The sequence below is a fragment of the Elephas maximus genome, chromosome 24 (assembly GCF_024166365.1).
Source record: "Elephas maximus indicus isolate mEleMax1 chromosome 24, mEleMax1 primary haplotype, whole genome shotgun sequence".
Taxonomy (NCBI): domain Eukaryota; kingdom Metazoa; phylum Chordata; class Mammalia; order Proboscidea; family Elephantidae; genus Elephas; species Elephas maximus.
The window spans coordinates 15,008,779-15,014,902 of NC_064842.1; positions in this window are offsets into that span (position 1 = coordinate 15,008,779).

A 6,124-nucleotide genomic window follows, 5' to 3' on the forward strand; every position below is an offset into this window, starting at 1 on the left:
AGGCTGTGCGGTGCGACGTGGCTTGGCGAAAGCAACAGTAGGAAGCTGCCAAGAAAACGTTAAATTCACGTAGTGATAACGGTCAACTTCCAGAGTGCTTCTTGCCAAAACCCTACCTGTGCTTTCCTTCTTGTGTTAAAGCTCTCCAGAAGTCTCCGGCCAAGCAGCGGCTCCGAAGGCCAGCTGGGCTCTTTGTCTCGGCGAGGGAGGCGCCTCTGGAAAGCGACCTGCACAGAAGCTTGGGGCCGGTGGGCGGAAGGGAGCGGTGGTTGCGGAAGGTAAAGGACGCCCAAAAGTTCCCTATAACGCGCAGGGTACCCACGACGGGTTTTGTGGGGAAGGAAATTATTCTTATGGCACTGAACAGGAAATTCCATCCCTTACCCACACATGGCGTTGCCATGAGTGGGAGTCACTGGGTGGCAGTTAACAACAGCCCACACTATGAGACGCCCCTTGACCTCCTTCCCCCAGGTCTGTTTCTAATTGACGCCCAAAATGCTGAATCATTGCATTGTAAGCTCCGAATCTAGTATGGATCCTAAACCTCCCGTCTCCTCGCCCCAAGTTATTATTGGTTAGTTGGTTTCCTTCCTTTGAGGTCAAGAGTTTAAAGCTGGCCATGGAAGTTCTCTATTTTGCAGTGTGGTTTTAATCAAAGTATTTCTTAACTCATTTACCAGGTAAATTTAAGGGAATTTCTGTCCCTAGATTCTGGGATGGGCGGGCATCCATGCCTGAACAGGGCAAAGGGGTGTCAAGAAGTCAGCCAGGGAGGGCGTAGTGGGTCAGAAGCTGGCTGAATGGACACGAAAATAGAGGGTGGAGAGAAGGGGTGTGCTGCCTCATTAGGGGGAGAGCAACTAGGAGTATATAAAAACCAAAAACGAAGCTCAGTGCCATCTAGTCAATTCTGACTCATAGCGACCCTATAGGAAAGAGTAGAACTGCCCCATGGAGTTTCCAAGGTGTTCCTGGTGGATTCGAACTGTCAGTGTCTTGGTTAGCGGCTGTGGCACTTAGCCACTACACCACCAGGGTTTCCAGCAGTATATAAAAGCAAAAAAACAAACCCAGTGTTGTGGAGTCAATTCTGACTCATAGTGACCCTATAGGACAGAGTAGAACTGCCACATAGAGTTTCCAAGGAGCGCCTGCCTGGTGGATTGGAACTGCCAACCCTTTGGTTAGTAGCCGTAGCACTTAACCACTACGCCACCAGGGTTTCCCCAGGAGTATATAGCAAGATGTATATAAATTTTTGTATGAGAGACTGACATAATTTGTAAAGTTTCACTTAAAGCACAATAAAAATTTTTTTTAAAAAAGAAGTCAGCCAGGAACCTTTTCCAACCTAACACCAAGAGCACACACCTGCCTGCTTTCTCTTTAGCTTGGTGGTTACATCGACAGAAGCCCCGTAAGACATCCTTTGAGTAAATGTAGCCATGTGGATAAAGCACTGTTTTTATGGCCCATCTCTCAGACCTAGAAAACCAAAGAGCCCACTGCCATCGAGTCAATTCCGACTCAAAGAAACCCTGTAGGACAGGGTAAAACTGCCCCATAGAGTTTCCAAGGAGCACCTGGCAGGTTAGAACTGCTGACTTCTTGGTTAGCAGCCGTAGCACTTAACCACTAGACCACCAGGGTTTCCTAGACCTAGAAAGACCTTGGTTATATGGGAATCTTCTTTGTGATGCTATTTATTGTCTGTTTTGCCCAGGGTAGAAATCTGAACCCCAGAAATGTACACTGCGCTCTGAAGTCAGAAAACATTTGTGATTTTTTGGCAAATTCCCTTAGCCTACATTGCCTTAACTGTTAAGGTAGTATGATATTAGAATATTGAACTAAGTAAATGACACAGACATGGAATCACTATTCCAGGTCTGCAAAGAACCTAAAAGATACTATTCCTAATAACCAAGCAGTGCTATGTTATTCTTAGATGTTCTCAGCCCCCCTCAGGATGGGCCTGGGCCTATCACCACCGCCCTGCCACAGGGCCCTTCTAGGCCTATTGCCATCTTCAGTGTTAGAGTCCTTGTCCCATGTTATACTCTTTTAGGAGGTTCCTTGCCTCTTCACTCTTCTTTCTTTCTTCCTCTCTGCTGCTTCCTGCTTCCTTTCTGAAAAACCTCTGTGGGATTGGCTCCATATGTACACTGATGCCTTGTAAATTTCAAGGCCTGGCTCTCCCATCAGGGCCACAAACCAGCCAATCCCCTTTTGATAAGCCACAGATACTTCATATACTTCATTTGCTTAGTCTGTAGTCGTTTGATTTGCATAGTCTCTTGACCAGTCAAACCAAATTGTTTACAGCTTACCCAGTGTCTTCGTCATCTAGTGCTGCTATAAGAGAAATACCACATGTAGATGGTTTTAACAAAGAGAAATTTATTTTCTCACAGTCTGGTAGCCTAGAAGTCCAAATTCAGGGCATCAGCTCCAGGGGAAGGCTTTCTCTGTTGGCTCTGGAGGAAGGTCCTTGTCATCAGTCTTCCCTTGGTCTAGGAGTTTCTCCATGCAAGAACCTCAGGTCCGAAGGATGTACTCTGCTCCCAACACTGCTTTCCTGGTAATATAAAGTCCCCATGTCTCTCTGCTTGCTTCTCTCTCTTATATCTCAAAAGAGTTTGGCTTGAGACAGCCTCTAATCTTGTATATCTCATCAATATAACTGCTGGTAATTCATCTCATTGCTTACAATACCTAATACGATGTAGGTGCTACATAAACAGTTGTTTCATCACAATTGAAGACTTGCTCTGGAAGGTGGCCTTTCTCTTCTCTGAGTTTCTTGAGCTCTTCTGGGAACACTGATGCTGCCTGGGCACCAGCCGATGCCAATTCACCTGCCACCTTGAAGTTCTGGAGGCTGTAGCTCTTTACAGAGCTAGCCAGCCAGCCCTTACTGGCCAGAAACGCCTTCCTCTCGCTCTCCCCAACCCCCCACGCTTCGCCTTTGAGGGATTGCTTTGACCACTTTATTGCTTTATAGGTGCCATTTTTTCAGAGGAACAAAGCGTGCACAGAGCACACCGAACAAGATGCAGCGTTAACAATGCTCAAACCACACGTGCTGGAGAGAGACTGAGGGTTGTGAAATGGCAAGAGGCTACAGCAGGGGATGCCTGCACGTCACTGCATTCACGTGGTTTCAGCGTAGGCCTCAGCATCCAGCAAACTCAAGATTTGCTTTTCGGAACTTTCTACTTTTTGGAATATTTTCGATCCATGGTTGATTGAGGTTGGTTGAATCTGTAGATGCGGAACACGTGGATATGGAGGGCCAACTGTACTTGGCTCCGTTCCCCAGGGGATCTTGGCTGTCAAGATTGAGGTATTGTCATCAACATATAAAAAACCAAACGTATTGCCGTCCAGTCGATTCCGACTCATAGCAACCCTATAGGACAGAGTAGAACTGCCACATAGTTTCCAAGGAATGCCTGGGTGGATTCAAACTGCCGACCTTCTGGTTAGCAGCCACAGTACTTAACCACTATGCCACCAGGGTTTCCATCAGGATATAGGTCTAGGTAAAAAAAAAAAAATCACATGGGTCACTATGTGTGGGAACCGACTTGACAGCAACGGGTGGAAAGCCTCCTCGGTGACGCAAACAGTTTGCACTGAAGTACTGACCTGAAGGTTAGTGGGTGGAACCTAGGCAACAACACTGCAGAAGAAAGGCCCGGCTTATCTGCTTCCATAAAGATTAACTCTGTTGTTGTCAAGTTGAATCCAACTCATGGCCTCCCCATGTTTTACAGAGTAGAACTGCACCATAGGGTTATCTTGCCTATAATCTTAATGAAAGCAGAGCACTAGACCTTTCTTTCGTGGTACTGCTAGGTGGGTTTGAACCATCAAAGTTAGTAATCAAGTGCAAGCCATTTACACCATCTCGGTACAGTCATGAAAACCCTATGGAGCAGTTCTGCTCTCGAACACATGGGGTCACCATGAGTCAGTTTCAACTCAAGGGCAACAGGTTTGGTTTTGGGTTCTCTTGGAAGGCAGAAAGCATATTGTATTTCTCTTTGTTTTTCTCCCCGTTGAATAAATGAATGCATTATTATGAAATTGTATATGTTTTTTCAAAATGCCAGACTATAATAAGTTCTGAACCTCTTGCACTAGTTACTGGGCATCTACAAGGCTGAATTAGAAAGCTTTCTGTCTTATGAGCCTGGCTCTCCTCCATGTCTCTCTTGTCCCCTGCCACTGGCCCTGCCCTTCCCATCGCACTCCCCCACCCCCCACTTCAGTGTGACTCTGCCCTCCCCTGTGCTTCTCATCCTTCCCCTGCCCTGCTCTTGCTCTCTGCACCATCTCTATCACAGTGTATGAACTAGGTATCATCTCTCAATCCAGAATGCGTAATCAAATGTTTCTTTTTAAAACCTTCTGTGTATTTTATGTGGATAAAAAAAAAAAAAAAAAAAATTTTTTTTTTTTTTTTATAGACACTAAAACATAGGTGTGATGGTTTCTTTTGACACAGTTGCTGTCATGGATTGAATTGTGTCCCCCCAAAATATGTGTCTGCTTGGTTAGGCCATCATTCCCAGTGTTGTGTGATTGTCCACCATTTTATCATTTGTTGAGATTTTCCTATGTGTTGTAAATCCTGCTACTATGGTATTAACAAGATGGATTAGCAGCATTTATATTCATGAGGTCTACAGGATTAGACAGCATCTTAAGCGAATCTCTTTTGAGACATAAAAGAGAGAAGCTAGCAGAAACATGGGGACCTCATACCACCAAGATGCAGCACCGGGAGCAGAGTGTGTGCTTTGGACCTGAGGTTCTTGCGCTGAGATGCTCCCAGACCAAGGGAAGACTGATGACAAGGACCTTCCTCCAGAGCTGACACAGAGAGAATGCCTTCCATAGAACTGGCACTCTGAATTCAGACTTCGAGCCTACTGGACTGTGAGAGAATAAACTTCTCTTTGTTAAAGCCACCCGCTTGCAGTATTTCTGTATAGCAGCACTAGATGACTAAGACAGTTGCTAAACTGTGAGTCCCTGAGTACAGCCTCCCATCCTTACCTCCCACTCAGGATCTGCCCTAGGGCCAGACAAGGGCTCTGGTGTGGGATGGAATGTACCCACTTAGACAATACACCATTACCACGTTGCTTCACCTGGGCCAAAGGTAAGGCTTAGTCCATTAAGATGAATATTTAGCACCTACATTATTCAGTAATTGCTCCGATTCTATCATTAAAATTCACCCTGATTATAGGAAAAGTGAGGTACAACCACAGTTGGCATCAGTATGGTAGAGAAGGCGAAGGGGTGGGGAGGGGACAAGTGTCTAATAAGCCCCTGCTGTGTGTCGAGCACTGTGCGTTTATATCTGCAAATCAACTCAATGATACAGTAGGTATCATCATCCCCATTTTTGTGATGAGGAAACTGAGACTCAGTGAGGCCCACACACTTGCACAGGGTCACAGTCAGCAAAGACGTGCTGGTGCAGAAAGTCTAACCAGGTCTAAGGATCCTAAACCAGGTGCCCTTTGCATGACCTGAACCCACGTGGTCCTCAGGGCGGCCTCGTGGGTCTCCTGGCCTTTAACTTCTAGTTGTCCACACACAATTCGTATTATGCAATTATTACATGACTCCCACTTGTCAGGTCACACTGGAGACTTCCCAGCTGGTCAGAATACAGCTTGTGGACTTTTCTGTTGATATTTCTGGGGGCAGGGAACTCCCATAGCTCTTCTTGTGCACACTTTGCATGTGAACTTATCCTTGTCATTCACCCTTGGATTCTTTCCTTCATGACTCTTTGAGTAAAATGAGTCCTTTTGTGTGACCTTTTGCCTTGGTTCTTTGGAAAAACAAAAGATTTTTCCCCTAAGCCCTGAGGAGTTACCTGTGCTCTAGTTTCCTACGCCAGGTTTATTACTTTTGTCCAGGTTGATTTGACATTTTTTGGGTAAGCTGTAAGCAAGGACGGTTTCTGTCTTAGTCATCTCAGTGCTGCTGTAACAAATACCACAAATGGATGGCTTTAACAAAGAGAAGACTGTTCTCTCACAGTCCGGTAGGCTAGAAGCCCAAATTCAGGGCGCTGGCTCCAAGGGAAGGCTTT